The 15,789-nt window shown below is 48.2% G+C and overlaps 1 protein-coding gene across 2 annotated transcripts in view; it reads right to left on the bottom strand.

Annotated features, from left to right (window-relative positions):
- P2RY6 (pyrimidinergic receptor P2Y6) overlaps positions 1 to 14,821 on the bottom strand; it is a 49,387-nt gene extending 34,566 nt beyond the window's left edge. Inside the window, exons 1-2 of one of the 2 annotated variants that reach the window (XM_060273935.2) lie at positions 14,695 to 14,821; positions 3,397 to 3,509 (exon numbers count right to left, since the gene is read on the bottom strand). The gene's annotated coding sequence lies outside the window, so the exon portion shown is untranslated. The remainder of the gene's footprint in view (positions 1 to 3,396; positions 3,510 to 14,694) is intronic. The other variant, XM_035116113.3, reaches the window with a different exon arrangement.
- Positions 14,822 to 15,789: the final 968 nt, after the last annotated feature.

Here is a 15,789-nt window from a genome sequence, read left to right as displayed (position 1 = left end):
CTTTTATTGACTTTGAATAAGACTGTGGTGTCTTTATTCTTTTAGGAGGGATTCAAGAACGTACAATTCAATCTGAGACAGATTGAATTGTATAATAGTCAGGGGCTCACACGAGCCTGCAACCAGCTATCTGCTGTGCATGTAAAAAGGGGAATGTAATCTCTGCTAAGTAAAGGAACTTGCTAGAGCAAGTTAGGAAGGATATTAATAGAGAATATATCGTCTCCTGCCACTCTGAACATTCCCACAGAAACTGCTTTGCAAGCTTGTGTACATCATGGCAAAAAACCGCAGGCAAAAATGGGTCTATTGGGAAGCATTAGCAGTGGAGGCCAGGGATGTCAAGGAAGGGAAGAGGTGAGAAGGAACCGGGAGAGTGAGGGGCTGGCGGGAGAACCACTCTGAAGAAAACAACACAGACCTTGAAGCCAGGAGGTGCTAGATGATGCCAGAGAGGGAGGAACGCGAGGGAGACTGGCCACTCGATAGGGTGGCTGAAGGAACGGTTTGGTTATGTCTGGAGTCTAGAACCTGAGAGGGGAAACTCTGCCAGCTGCGGCCTCCACTGTCAGCGCTGCAGCCTTGGAGATCTTACAGACCCCAAGGGAGAAAGGAGGGTGGAGTACAGTACAGGTGTACCTCGGGTTGCGAACACCTCGGGTTACGAACAACCCGGGTTACGAACTTCGCAAACCCGGAAGTATTTTCGCCGTGCGCGTGTGCGCAGAAGCGCCGTGCGCCTTTGCGCATGCGCAAAGCGCGAAAATAGCACTTTGCGCATGTGCAAAACGGCGGTTCGGGCCCTTTTCGGGTTATGAACTTTTCGGGTTACAAACTGCGACCCGGAACAGTGGTACCTCGGTTTATGAACGGTTCCGGAAGTCTGTTCATAAACTGAAGCGTTCATAAACTGAAGCGAACTTTCCCATTGAAAGTAATGGAAAGTGGATTAATCTGTTCCAGACGGTCCACGGAGTACTTAAACTGAAGCGTTCATAAACTGAAGCGAACTTTCCCATTGAAAGTAATGGGAAGTGGATTAATCTGTTCCAGATGGTCCGCGGAGTACTTAAACTGAAGCGTTCATAAACTGAAGCGAACTTCCCCATTGAAAGTAATGGAAAGTGGATTAATCCGTTCCAGACGGGTCCGCGGAGTACTCAACCTGAAGCGTACTTAACCCGAAGCATGGGTGTAATTGGTTCCGGAAGTCTGTTCATAAACTGAAGCGTTCATAAACTGAAGCGAACTTTCCCATTGAAAGTAATGGAAAGTGAATTAATCCGTTCCAGATGGGTCCGCGGCGTTCATAAACCGAAAATTCATAAACCGAGGTTCCACTGTACTAGGATGGGGAGGGAGGGAGGGATTGGAGAGCAACCAGCAGTGTGCAAATCTCTCCCAGCTATTTGCATCTTTCCAATCTGAGTTCGGTTCTGCACATCAGGTTTGCATTTTTTTAAAAATATCCCTCATAGAAACACACCAAGTGAATTTCGCCTAGCATGCACAGGAACGGGTGATTTTGAAATATCACCTATCCTCTTGTCCTCCCACTCAAAACAAGACCAGCTGCATCACTTTCAGGGACATAGGAAGGTGTCTGGTAATGGCAGTGGTCCAACTAGCCGAGTCTTCTGTCCCGACTGGCAGTGACTCTCTGAGGCTTCAAGTAGAATCTTTCTATCTCCTACCTGGAGATCCTATTGGAGACTGAACTCAGGACCTTCTGCATATCTTTCGAAAACCATCAGTGACCTTTAGCACAGGCCTGCTCTCCCCCCCCCCCGATATCTCTGTTCAGATTTCGGTAGGATTTCAGCCATGCATTTATTGTGTATCCAAAAAACCCTGCAACCTTTGCGAACTCCGCTGTCGTTGCCACAGGGAGCCTTTGACAAGACATACTGATGGCCCCAAATGGCTCAAAAGTACCCTCCCACTTTTAATTGGGGGGGGGGGAGCACCTCTGTGCCTTAGGTGCTGGAAATTTAGGAAACACTCTGCCCGAGTCTTTGCTTGTCATCATCAGCCAAATCATTAATCAGACCTGAACTTGCCATTAAACTCCAGTTGATTAATTGCAGCGATTTAATCAATTAAAGCTTGAAGGAGCGACATCAGAGCCTCGTTTACTTTGTGCTCCGATGATTGCACTTTTCCCGGGTGGCATCTTGGGGAATGCCATGCGAATAGATGAACCGACACCTGCAGCATGGAGGCAGCGAGTACTCCGAGGGGTGCTTGAAGCCCCTCCTGCTTGTCCCTCGCTGCCCATTTAAAATTTGCCAGGGTTCGACTTTCACGCGCCAACGGTTGACGCCGGGCCTGCCTGCTCCGCTGGACTTAAAGAGCCTCTTTATTACCCATTACTTTCACCCCCGGAAGAATTTTAATTACTTGCTGACTTCCAGCTGCTTTTTAATTCTCAACATTCTTTCTGGGAAACAGAACACACAGCGTGCAGGATTTCCTTTCTGCCTAAAGCCCTGTTCTCCAAACTCCTTAAGAACATAAGAACATAAGGCAAATCTGCTTGATGAGAGCAGTTTCCACCTTGCCCACCCCATTCTCACAGTTAGTGGTGGACAGGGCCGTCTTAAGCGCCCCTGGCGCCGTGTTGCGACGGATCCCTCCGGCGCCCCCCACCCCGTTTCCCAGCGCGGTGGGCGGGCGGGCGCAGCGTGCAGCGCGGCTGCCACAGGCGCTGCTGCATGGCGGGCGGGCAGGCACAGCGCGGTTGCCGTGGGCGCAGCTGTGCGGCGGATCGGCCGGCCAGCAGGCGGGCGCTGGCGCCGTGGTGCCCTGCGCCACCCAGCCTGGCCGTAGGGCCGGCCCTGGTGGTGGAGCATTCCCCGCCGCCCGGGGAGGGTCGCCCACTGGGGTGACCTCCACCCACTGGCCAGCCAATTTTTAAGGATTTCATCAGGAAGAAATTTCTGACAGTAAGAGCTACAGTGGTACTTTGGTTCTCAAATTTAATCCATTCCAGAAGTCCGTTCCAAAACCAAAGCGTTCCAAAACCAAGGCGCGATTTCCCATAGAAAGGAATGCAAAATGGATTAATCCATTCCAGACTTTTAAAATGAACCCCTAAAACAGCAATTTAACATGAATTTTACCATCGAACGAGACCACTGAATGCAAAATGAAAGCAATAAACAATGTACTGCAGTCACACAACCAATCAATCAATCAGTAGCTGAACTGGGTTCCACACAGTCACAAAAACGAAACAAAAAGAGCCGCAAAAACAAAAACGCAAAATAAATAGCGAAAACAGACAGACCTCAGTGTAACACTCAAAACGGAAGTGCGGCACTCAAATTGGAAGTATAACACTCAAAACAGAGCACATTTGGCTTCCAAAAAACGTTCACAAACCGGAACACTTACTTCCAGGTTTGCAGTGTTTGGGTTCCAAGTTGTTTGAGTACCAAGGTGTTTGAGTACCAAGGTACCGCTGTATTTGACAGTGGATGCTTTAGCTGAGATTCGCAGGAGGATGACTAGACAAGAGAAGGGGAAAAAAATCAATTTTCCTCATCTTTGTAAACATTACAAACAAGCCAAATGCACATTTAATTTCTGTTAATTTAAGTTCTTCCTGATTTTGAGTCGGAATCTCCTTCCTTGTAACTTGAATCCATTGGTTTGAGCAGCAGAAAACAAACTTGCTCCCTCTTCCGCAGGGCAGCCCATCAGATTTTTGAAAATGGCTATTGTATCTCCTCTTCTCCGGGATAAACATCCCCAACTCCCTCCACTGTTCCTTATAAGGCTTGGTTAACACGTCCTTGAGCATCCCGGTCGCCCTCCTCTGCACACGTTCCAGGTTCTTCCAGGAAGAAAAAACATTAAGTGGTCTACCAAGACCTCCAGCGATTTTCAAGTGGTCCATGGCAGAGGCATGAAGTGGGAGGAGCAAAGACAGGTATGCAGGCGCAGTCTCTGGTTGCTTAGAAAACACCCAGGAGAGAAGGAGACATGGCCAGCTGTGGGGAGGCGGGGACGTTTAGTCACCACAACTGCTTCATGGGGGCAAGACCTGTCGGAGATGAGTTGCGGTGCTCATTCTGTGTCCAGGGCAGCTGTCTCCCAGCTCCATCTGGTACACAGGCTGAGACCCTACCTGCTCGCAGACTGTCTCGCCAGATTGGTGCATGCTCTGGTTATCTCCCACTTGGATTACTCCTGCAATGCGCTCTACGTGGGGCTGCCTTCGAAGGTGACCCAGAATCTACAACTAATCCAGGATGCGGCAGCTAGACTGGCTGGTGACTGGAAGTGGTCGCCGAGACCATATAACGCCGGTTCTGAAAGATCTACATTGGCTCCCAATACGTTTCTGAGCACAATTCAAAGTGTTGGTGCTGACCTTGAAAGCCCTAAACAGCCTCGGCCCAGTATGCCTGAAGGAGCATCTCCACCCCCATTGTTCTGCCCGGACACTGAGGTCCAGCTCCGAGGGCCTTCTGGCGGTTCCCTCCCTGCGAGAAGTGAGGTTACAGAAACCAGGCAGAGGGCCTTCTTGGTAGTGGCGCCCATCCTGTGGAATGCCCTCTCATCAGATGCCAAGGAAATAAACAACTATCTGACTTTCGGAAGACATCTGAAGGCAGCTCTGTTTAGGGAAGTTTTTAATGTTTGATGTTTTATCGCTGTTTTATTAGTAATAATAATATTCTGTTGGGAGTTGCCAAGAGTGGCTGGGGAAACCCGGCCAGATGCGTGGGGTAATAGGTAAAGGTAAAGGGCCCCTTGACCATTAGGTCCAGTCGTGACTGATTCTGGGGTTGCGGCGCTCATCTCGCGTTATTGGCCGAGGAAGCTGGCATACAGCTTCCAGGTCATGTGGCCAGCACGACAAAGCCACTTCATAACAAATTATTATAATAAATCATTATAGGTCTGTTGTAAGGGACTGGCTGGACAATAGCAAGTGATGGGAGGTGCCAGCCAAGGAACCCCCAAGGGAAATCCCAGAGGAGGAAAGCTCAGAGCCTGGGGATTGGCAGTGGGACACTTAGGAGAGGTCAGAGGGAGAAGATTGGAAGGAGGTGATGGGAGCTGAAGAGACAACAGGATTTCGTGAGCAGGAGGAACCTGTGACAGGGAGCAGTTCAGACTCTGAGGCTGAAGCAGAGGATGGGGGTTTAAGAAACCGCCAAAGAATCCCGGGAGTCTCCCCATCCTGCTGTGACAAGTTCCCATCCCACCTGGTCTCCAAGAATGTGCAGAATAATGAGGAGAGCAGAACAGGTGGCAAAGGTGTGCTTGGGAAACATCTGGCAATGGAGGAGCCTCGGAAAGGGTGGAAAGAAGGCACCTTCATTACTGGCAACTGCTCTGTAGTGGCAAGACCTACTGGGCTAGGGTTGCTGAGTTGTATTCAAGGCAATGCCTTGAATAAAGAATACTGTAACTTCAACAGACCCTCCAAGCGTCCCTATTTTCCAGGGACAACCCCAGATTTACAGAAGCTATCCCGGTGATCCTGGAACGTTCCGCTTTTCTTTAAGATGTCCTCCTTCTCGTCAGAGAAATGTTGGAGGGTATAGAGTTCTGCGACCCACGAGCCAAGGTGATACAACCTTTAGAAGACATCTGAAGGCAGCCCTGCATAGGGAAGGTGTTTAATGTTTTATTGTGTTTTTATATATGTTGGAAGCTGCCCAGAGTGGCTGGGCAGTGGGGCAACATAGTCAGATGGGCAGGGTATTATTATTATTATTATTATTATTATTATTATTATTATTATTCTACAGGAAATCCCTATGTTCATCAGAGAAATGTTGGAAAATATTGTCTTTTAATATTTCTGTTGGAAGCCGCACAGAGTGGCTAGGGAAACCCAGCCAGATGGGCGGGGTATAAATAAGTAGTAGTAGTTGTAGTTGTAGTTGTAGTTGTAGTTGTTGTTGTTGTTATTATTATTATTATTATTATTATTATTATTATTATTATTATTATTATTATTATTATATTGGAGGGTCTGCTTCATTTACAACTGACTCTGTTTATTTGCACTGACCTAAAAGGTAAAGGGGGGGGGACCCAGGTGGTGCTGTGGGCCAAACCGCAGAGTCTAGGGCTTGCTTATAAGAAGGTTGGCGGTTCAAATCCCTGCGACGGGGTGAGCTCCTGTTGCTTGGTCCCAGCTCCTGCCAACCTAGCAGTTCGAAAGCACGTCAAAATGCAAGTAGATAAATAGGAACTGCTACAGCGGGAAGGTAAACGGCGTTTCCATGTGCTGCTCTGGTTTGCCAGAAGCGGCTTTGTCATACTGGCCACATGACCTGGAAGCTATACGCCGGCTCCCTCGGCCAATAATGCGAGATGAGCATGCAACCCCAGAGTCAGTCACAACTGGACCTAATGGTCAGGAGTCCCTTTACCTTTTAAAAGATAAAGGTAAAGGGACCCCTGACCATTAGGTCCAGTCGCGGACGACTCTGGGGTTGCGGTGCTCATCTCACTTTACTGGCCGAGGGAGCCAGCATACAGCTTCTGGGTCATGTGGCCAGCATGACTAAGCCACTTCTGACAAACCAGAGCAGTGCATGGAAATGCCATTGACCTTCCCGCTGGAGTGTTACCTATTTATCTACTTGCACTTTGATGTGCTTTCGAACTGCTAGGTTGGCAGAAGCCGGGACCGAACAACGGGAGCTCACCCTGTTGCAGGGATTCGAACCGCTTCTGATCGGCAAGCCCTAGGCTCTCTGTGGTTTAGACCACAGCGCCACCCGTGTCCCTTGTACTGACCTACTTCTGACTCAGACCCAGACACCTGTGTAGGTCCTGTTTGGCTAACAAAGAGTTAACTCCAGCTCCTTGGTGTGATTTATTGCTGCTCGCTCCTGACCGAAACATCACAGTTCGTATACAGTATCTGCAAGAACCTGCATGTAGCTTTTAAAGATGCCCAGCCCACATTGAACGGCTTTTAAGAGAGGACGGCTTTAGGCAAGAATCAGGGAATCCGCTCGAAGACATTAACAGGTCTGTGAAGCTGAGCATCCCTTTTGCGAGAGATGCTTCTGGGAAGCCGCATGTGGGACGTGCAGGCAAGGGAAACACCCTTGTTTGTTTGCCCCACAGCGAGTGGTATTTATGATGAATAGACTTAATTGAAAACATCTACCAATTAGCCCCTCCAGGCCCTGGTTGATTTCTTCGAAAAGTAATAGACCTTCTTTCCTTTTCTCTTCTTGGCTATTTCCAGCTCTTGGGCTACACCCAAATAGCAGCAGGAAAGAAACCATTAGACCTGTCTTAGGAAAAGGAGGGGAAAGGCTTTGCATCTCTGCCCTGATCAATGAGGGTTAACACACAATTGCGTAAGCAAACCTCTTCCCAGCACAGCTTAGGAATCTGAACCCACCAGATACCTGGTTCTTTTAAGTATTTGCACACATTCTGCCGAACGATTCTTTTCAACATTTTTCCCCACTAACAATTAGTGGACACAATCACTTTAAAGGCATCGACTCAGCTGCTACCACCAGGCAGGGAACAGGTGGCTATGGGTGATTTTTACCGCACAGCGAATTTAGGCAGAAAAGAGAAAGAATAGCGTATAATTTCGTATTAGTGCTGTGCATTTTGCTGTTATTTATTTATGCCACCCTCTAGATCCTTGCCGATCAATTTATACCTTGGAGAACTTATGCGTTAATATTTGACAATGCTGGCGTCAATCTGTTGTACAATTAAAACCTAACGAGCTGCTAAATCGTACCTATTCACTGAATTGTTGGAACTGAATTATTCATATGTACTGATGTTTATTGCCAAACCTTTACATTTTTGTCCACATGGTGGAGGCTTTTACAGAACAGCTGCAAACAATTTATTGTTATTGTTACTGTTCTTATTAAGAATATTAATATTCCTAGACATTTTAACTGAGTTTTTTTATAAAAAAATCATAGTTTTGTTTAATTATCGATGTGTATATTTATTACTTGTTATTATGTTACCTCCTGGCAAATAGAAGGGGAAGAAATGGAGGCAGTGAGAGATTTTACTTTCTTGGGCTCCTTGATCACTGCAGATGGTGACAGCAGTCACGAAATTAAAAGACGCCTGCTTCTTGGGAGAAAAGCAATGACAAACCTAGACAGCATCTTAAAAAGTAGAGACATCACTTTGCCTACAAAGGTCCGTATAGTTAAAGCTATGGTTTTCCCAGTAGTGATGTATGGAAGTGAGAGCTGGACCATAAAGAAGGCTGATCGCCGAAGAATTGATGCTTTTGAATTCTGGTGCTGGAGGAGACTCTTGAGAGTCCCATGGACTGCAAGAAGATCGAACCTCTCCATTCTGAAGGAAATCAGCCCTGAGTGCTCACTGGAAGGACAGATCGTGAAGATGAGGCTCCAATACTTTGGCCACCTCATGAGAAGAGAAGAATCCTTGGAAAAGACCTTGATGTTGGGAAAGATGGAGGGCACTAGGAGAAGGGGACGACAGAGGACGAGATGGTTGGACAGTGTTCTCGAAGCTATGAACATGAGTTTGACCAAACTGCGGGAGGCAGTGGAAGACAGGAGTGCCTGGCATGCTCTGGTCCATGGGGTCACGAAGAGTCGGACACGACTAAACGACTAAACAACAACAACAACAATTATGTTTCTATCCCAACTTTCCTCCAAGGAGCTCAGAATGGCAGGCAATCCTTTCTCCTTGTCTCTACTTTATCCTTACAACAACCCTGCAAGGCAGGTTAGGCTGAGAGATTGTAACCGACCTAAGGTGATAGCCCTGGGCAACTTTCGGAGGAAGGGCAAGGAATGTAAATAAATACAGGGTGGAATTCAGTGCAGCACAAAGCAGATAGTTCCGCCCGTGAAATTATTTATTCTTCCCAGACAGAACAATCTCCCCTTCCATCCCTGCCTACTGCCCTGGAGTGGGGGTGTCTCCTGGACCCCCCCCCCTTCCAAAGCAAATTTTGGGAAGGCGCACAGGGTTGCATGGGGGGAGAGAAGTGGGGAAGCCCCTTTGGGCTTCCCAGGTAGCTGAATCTGGCCCAAAATCATTTCTTAAATGCATTTGTTGCTTCACAGAATTGTAGCGTTGGAAGGGACCCCCCAAAGGTCCTCTAGTCCAACCCCCTGCAATGCAGGAATCTCAGCTAAAGCAACCATGACAGAGGGCCATCCAAGCTCTGCTTTAAAACCTTCAAGGAGCCCAGAGACGGGGAAAAGAAACAATCCTGGATTTAGTTTCGATGAGGCCCTAAGGCAGCTACTGAAGGTAATGGGGCCCTTTATATTTCCAGCTGTCATTTGTCAACAACCAATGGTCGCTGTTTTTTGTGTTGAATATATGCTATATGTATGGATCTAATAGGGATCTAAAGCCATTTGCACATGCAGAATGTAGGCACCCTATATATAGAAAGGAGCAAACCAGTGATATTTTAGGGAGCAGGCTAGCAGGCTTACATCATAGGAGCCTACACAACACAAAACACTGTTGCTGTCTGTAGGTTTTATTTTATTGGTTTTTTATCTTATATTTTGGAAAGGTACATCCAGTTTTATTTCCTTTACATTTTTTGGGGGGGCCCCAAGAGAGTGGGGCCCTAAGCTATAGCTTGTTTAGCTTACACGTAAATCCGGCACTGATCCCGGCCAGGGAAGAATGACAAACCAAGTGATGGATTATGCCGAAATGGCAAAATTAAGCGGAAAGCTCAGGAACGAAGAAGACAAAAACTTTAAAAGAAGAAAAGGGAAAGAGTTATAATTCATTTAGGAGACCATTGTAAGCAGGCAAAAACATCGGCAGGATTTTAATCTCACTTGTAAAGTTACAAAAATTGAGGATAATTCAGTTGGATTTAAAAAAGGGTGATAATGGATTGATATACAGTTGTAAATATTGATATTAAGACCTATGGATTCAGAGCAATCTCTTTATTTATTTGGATTTGCAATTGATTTGGTTGTACTATATATATATCAAATAAATCAAATATATTTTTTTTAAAAAAAACAAACCTTCAAGGAAGGAGATCTGCCACCTCCCAAGGGAGACCGTTCCACTGTTGAGCTGTTCTCACTGTCAGAAAGTTCTTCCTGATATTTAGTCAAAATGTTGGCCATTGGCCAGAGACTGTTTAGCTGTGATTCCTGCATTGCAGGGGGGTTGGACTAGATGACCCTCAGATCCCTTCCAACTCTTAAGATTCTATGATTCTATGGAATCTCCTTTCTTGTTAAATAAGATTTGCAAAGCGACTTGTAAAGTCAGGTTTTTTTTAAAAAAAAATGCCAGCACACCTAGAGGGCGGCGGGAGGGGGAAAAGTGACAATACTATGATGTAAGTCTTTGCAAAAACAGCTTCTCCAGATCTGACGTTTTCTAGACTACTCCAGACCAGCCTCCGCTAACCTGCTGCCCTCTGGACATTCAGGGCTACAACTTCCATTGTACAGCCGTGCTGGCTGCGTCTGATGGTCCCAAACATCTGAAGGGCCTCAGGTTGGCGACTGCTGTTCCAGGCGATTATTTTCTGCCATCGTTCTGCCAGCCTTAGGATGTGGACCGCAGAACTTTCAGAAGATGAAAATCCGCAGGGAGCTGCAATTGTGGCCCACACAGGTCTCCTCTGTTTGTTCCTCTACTAATGCAGGGGTCGGCAGAGTTTTTGTGGCTTGGGCCGGTTCACGGTCCAGCAGACGCCACATGTGCGCAAATGCTATTTCTGGTGCTCCTTCTGGCGCGGAAGAGGCATGCACAGCTTCCCATTGGCTGCAGGAGCTTCCTGCAGCTAATGGGAAGCCGGCCAGCACCATGGAAGGCGGTCCCTGCTCTGCTCCAGGCCGGTTTAGTTAAATGACCCCCATGGGCTGCTTTTGGCCCGTGAGCCTTAGGTTGCCAACCCCTGTACTAATGCATCGATTTCACATCAATATTGTGCTAGTCAAGGACTGCTCGATAGAGAAAATAGAGGGAGTCCTTGCTGAGATGGAGAAGCAGCCAGGGGGATGCTAGTGGAAGTGCAAAATAAAGCTTTGCTTGAGAAGGGAGTTGAAAGGAGGAGGAGGAGATAGGAGATGCAGAAGAGGCAGGGAAAGCAGGAATGAGAGGGAGGGAGGGAGGGAGAGGAATCATAGAATTGAAGAGTTGGAAGGGACCACGACGATCATCTATCCCATACCATGCAGAAATCATTCACCCAACATGGGACTCGAACCCACAACCCTGGGATTAAGAGTCTTGTGGCTTTCCATCCATTTGAGAGTCTCGTGATCTACTGACTGAGCTTCCCGCAGGTCAGCCCAGGGAGAGGGCAACCGGAGAAGGAGGGATATGGGGAGGAAATGTCATTCAGTTCACGCTAAATTGCACTTTCCAGAATCAGATGCAAACCAGAACGTAACCCTCCTTCCAAAATTGCACTTCCCCGAATTTTGCAACGCAGCTCTCCAGCCAAGTGCAAGAATTCATTCATTCATTCATTCATTCATTCAAACACACACCCCAGGGTAAAGCATGCATAAAACCACAGACACATATGTGTATGTGTGTTTTAATGATCCAAATAGAGTAAACGATTATGAGTCATGGGGCTGTGGAGAGCGCAGCAATGCCAACTTGGCCCCATGACCCTGGCACCAAAATTTGTGGGTGCCCAGCCCCTTCACGGGGAATTTTGTGGGTGCTCGGGTACCCAGGGCCCCAGGGAGTTAGCACCTATGGGAGACTGCATGTATAAACTGAACAGTTTGCTTTCGGGTTGCTGTTTTGCTAATGTTGTTCGTATTCTTTTAAAGATCATAAAGGCTGTATTGAGATGGAGGGTGCATTTAGCTCTCCTAGAGAATAGTGATGGGCTTCTTTTGTATCTCCTCGCCTAGTCCTATTTTCAGGTTATCAGAAGCAGCACCCCATTTATGCAAATTGCATATACTAAAAAACAACAACACTGTCTGAAAAACTTGGTGTTTCCCAAATTCATTGCAAATCCCTTTCAGCGGGTGAAATCAAAGTTCTGGTATGAAGGGAATATGATCTACCTACTGTCAGGACATGCTAGCATAATTTTCCAAATTTCCATTCTGGGTTTGTTGCTTTTCCTGAAAGAAGCAATACTGCCAAAGCGCTGAGATACAGTGGATGCTCGGGTTGCAAACATGATCTGTGTGGGAGGCCGCGTTCGCAACCCACAACATTCGCAACCCGCAGCACCGCGTCTGTGCACATGCGGGTCGCGATTCAGAGCTTCTGCACATGCGCAAAGAGCAATTTTAGTGCTTCTGCGCATGCGTGAGCGCTGAAACCCAGAAGTAACCCCTTCGGGTACTTCCGGGTTCGGCGCAGGATGCAACCTGAAAAGACGGAACCTGAAGCGTCTGTAAAAGTATGACTGTACTTTTAATTTCTATCTGTCTATCTGTCTATCTGTCTATCTGTCTATCTATCTATCTATCTATCTATCTATCTATCTATCTATCTATCTATCTATCTATCTATCATCTAAGAGAACGAGGGAGGCGTTCAGGGTGAGTTCCAGCACCTCTTTTCCTAGAAAAATAGCACTGTTATCTAAAAGTTTTACAAACAGAGTAAGAAGGATCTTGACTATTGGGCGGCGGTCTGTGTGTGTGTGTGTGTGTGTGTGTGTGTGTGTGTGTGTGTGTGTGTTTAAATGTCCAAAATGCCAGAGCTTCCAAACTATATAGATTGTTATGCCTATGTGGGTGCTAAATAACAGCCATCCACACACATTCTGTAATTCTTCTCTCTTCAGATGTCGCTGGGCCCCATAAATTTTCCCCCGGTCTCGAAAATATGTTGGCCTCCATCCCTGCCTCCAAGGCTGTTATGATATCCACTTCTAGGCAGAGGAACACAAGACATATGTACCGATCCTTAGATAACCCAGCACTTTGATTCCGCTCAGTTGCTATTCCGAACGGGGTTTGCGTTTGGAGAAGAGAGAGCTTTTGCTAAACTAACAACTCCGAAGAGCATAAGGAGTGCTGAAGGGCCCATCTAGTCCAGCACCCTCTTCTCACAGGGGCCGACCAGAGAAACCCACAAGCAGGATTTGAGCACAAGAGCAACTCTTCCCTCCTGCAGTTCCCAGAAACTGATGTTCATAAGCATTGCTGCCTGCGTCAGTGGTGGCAGAGCACAGCCCTTATGGCTTGGAGCCACCAGCGGCCCTCTCCTCCATGTATTTGTATAACGCAGGCATCAAGGTGGGTGGCCACCATCGCCTCCTGTGGCAGTGAGTTCCGCAGTTTAACTCGATTAAGTTAACTCAAAGGTGCATTCCATGGACTGCGTATTGATTTGAGATGGGTGTTTGTTAAGCCAGAGGCTCAAAGAGGCATGCTATCTATATATGAGGACAGATAGATCCCTCAAGGCTCTTTTCTTCGCTTGAAAGCAACAGTGTGCATGAGGACTAGCCCCTTGAGAGAGGGAGACTTTAACGCTTTCCCTTGCGCCGATCCTCAAATTCAAGCCCTTCCTTCCAGCTGCCAAGGGGAGCAAGGAAGAAACAGGTACAACAGGTACCTTGCCTTGAAACCAAACCAAACCAAACCCAGAGTTAATAGTAGCCAGGAGGGGAAAGGGTTAACCCCCTGCTTCCCCACAGCTTCTCTCCCCTCCTCTCCCTTCAAGTAGAGAAAAAGACACAGGGGCTTTGCAATTAGATTTTCTGACATCACATAGCTTGGCATTTCAGTGCAGCGTTAAACCTGTTAAATTAATTTGGCAACGGTGGCATCAAATTTCTGTGCAAAAAAAAAACACCCGACAGACTTTCCAAAACCTATGACAAACCAGGTCAGCAGGCCATTGGTCTGTTTTGTCTAGCATGGTTCACTCTGGGGGGGCTTTGGGGTCTCGGAGAGAGGCAATTCCCACCAGCGTGGTTCCCCTTTTCAGGGGAAGATGCTGGGTAGATTGCTCAACCAAGGTCAGACTATTTGCCTATTGAATGGCAGCAGGAGGGGTGGTCCCAGAATGCAAGGAGCTGCCTTCTAGACTGCTTGCAGCTCTCCAGGTTCTCAACCTGGAGCATGGGGGGTGGGTGGTCTTCCCCCATTACTTACTGCCTGATCCCTGAAGCCGTAGATGCCAGACATTGAACCTGAGACTTTCTGCAGTCAAAGCAGCTGCCTCATCAATAAGAGGACCGTTCCTTTTGACCGTCCAGCTCGGTGTGTGTGTGTCCATCTACTCTCTTCAGGGTCTCAGGCAAAGAGACAGAGCTATTTCCCATCCCTTGACCCTCTTAGAACTGGAGATCTCCAGGACTGAACCCGGGGCCTTCTGCACACCCAGCAGCTGCCCTGCCACCAAGTTCTTCTCTTAGTAAAGCGACGAGAATAATTCCCCCCTTTGGGCTCTTGATTTTGTCTAAGAGGCTTTTCTGTAGTTAGGTGCGACGAGGAAGCCTAATAAAAAGATCAATCAATCAGTTCTAATTATTGAGACTCGGCGCTCAGTTTGTAAGAGACTTGGAACCACAGAAGGGACCTCCGGGAAGCCTCATGGGGCGCCTCTCGAAAGGCACCTACCCAGCCAACCTTCCCCAACCCCAGGTCTTTGGGGCACCCTTTTCCAAAGAGGGTGGGGCGTTCCAGCTGAAGCAAACGCAGGCAGCCCCAGGCGAGGTCCGGCTCCCCTCCTCTCTCTCTCCCTCCCAGGCAGCCTTACCGGATCGTGTCCCCCTCTTCCTCCGCGCTGGGGGGTCTCTCTCCTGGCCGGAGGCGCGAGCCAGCCTCCTCGCCGGCGCGTGGGAACCTGCGTTGCGCTCTGGCTCCGGGAAGCGGCGCGCCGGGCGGACAGCAGGGAAGGCGGTCGGGAGGCAGGGCAGACACGCCCCGGGCCAACCCTCCAAGCCCGCCCCGTCGGCAGCTCCCTAAGCCTCGCTTTTGCAGCAGCAGCCGCCGCCAGCCTCCGTTGACACCTGCTCGATGGATCTCCTCGACGCATCTCTCCATCTTGCACTGGGGACGTCAGGGGCGCGCGTCTTTGGGAAAGGGTGGTGGTGGGGACGGAGGATGAGTTCAGAAGGTGGGTAATTTCAACCCACAATTCCCTCGATTATGTGTTGCTCAGTTGCAAGAGTGAATAAAATATGGGGGGGGGGGGTCCCAAGTAAGCCCTGCGTAATCGATCACATGACGCACAGCTACTATTTGAATGGCAATGCTCACCAGCTATGGGGCGGGCGGCAGGGGGCGGCGGCTCATCGGCGTAGCCAGGGAAGCAGGTGGGCAGCTTCCCCCCCCCATCAATAAAAATCAATAAAATACTTAACTAACCCAGGGTCTGCCCCCGCCCAACATAAAGCTTGCCCCCACTAACCATAGCTGCCAAGTTTCCCCTTTTCTCGCGAGGAAGCCTATTCAGCATAAGGGAATTTCCCTTAAAAAAAAGGGAGAACTTGGCAGCTATGCCACTAACATAAATCCTGGTTACACCCATGGGGCGGCCCCCTCAAATGTTTTTTATTGTGGGGGGGGGTTTTGGCGAAGATCCCTTCGGAGTTGGCTCCTATGCTCACTTGCAAGGGTGCCAACTTGAATAATATTGGGGGGGCAGATAAGCCCCGCCCCGCATCATCATCATCATCAGTGCTTTTTTCAGGGGGTACTCAAGAGTACGCAGTATGGCACCTCTTTTTTGTTGTTGTTAAAAGTGTGGCACTTACGGTAACAACTTCAGAGTCAGTACCGCAGAGTCGTAGCTGCAAGAGGTTTTTTGCCAGGTGTTTTTTTTTTGTTTGCCCCAGGTGAAGCCTCCAGA

Source organism: Zootoca vivipara, chromosome 4 (assembly GCF_965207765.1).
Source record: "Zootoca vivipara chromosome 4, rZooViv2.hap1.1, whole genome shotgun sequence".
Lineage (NCBI taxonomy): Eukaryota > Metazoa > Chordata > Lepidosauria > Squamata > Lacertidae > Zootoca > Zootoca vivipara.
The sequence above is the reverse complement of the archived record's forward strand: the minus strand, read 5'-3'. Positions and strand labels throughout refer to the sequence as shown.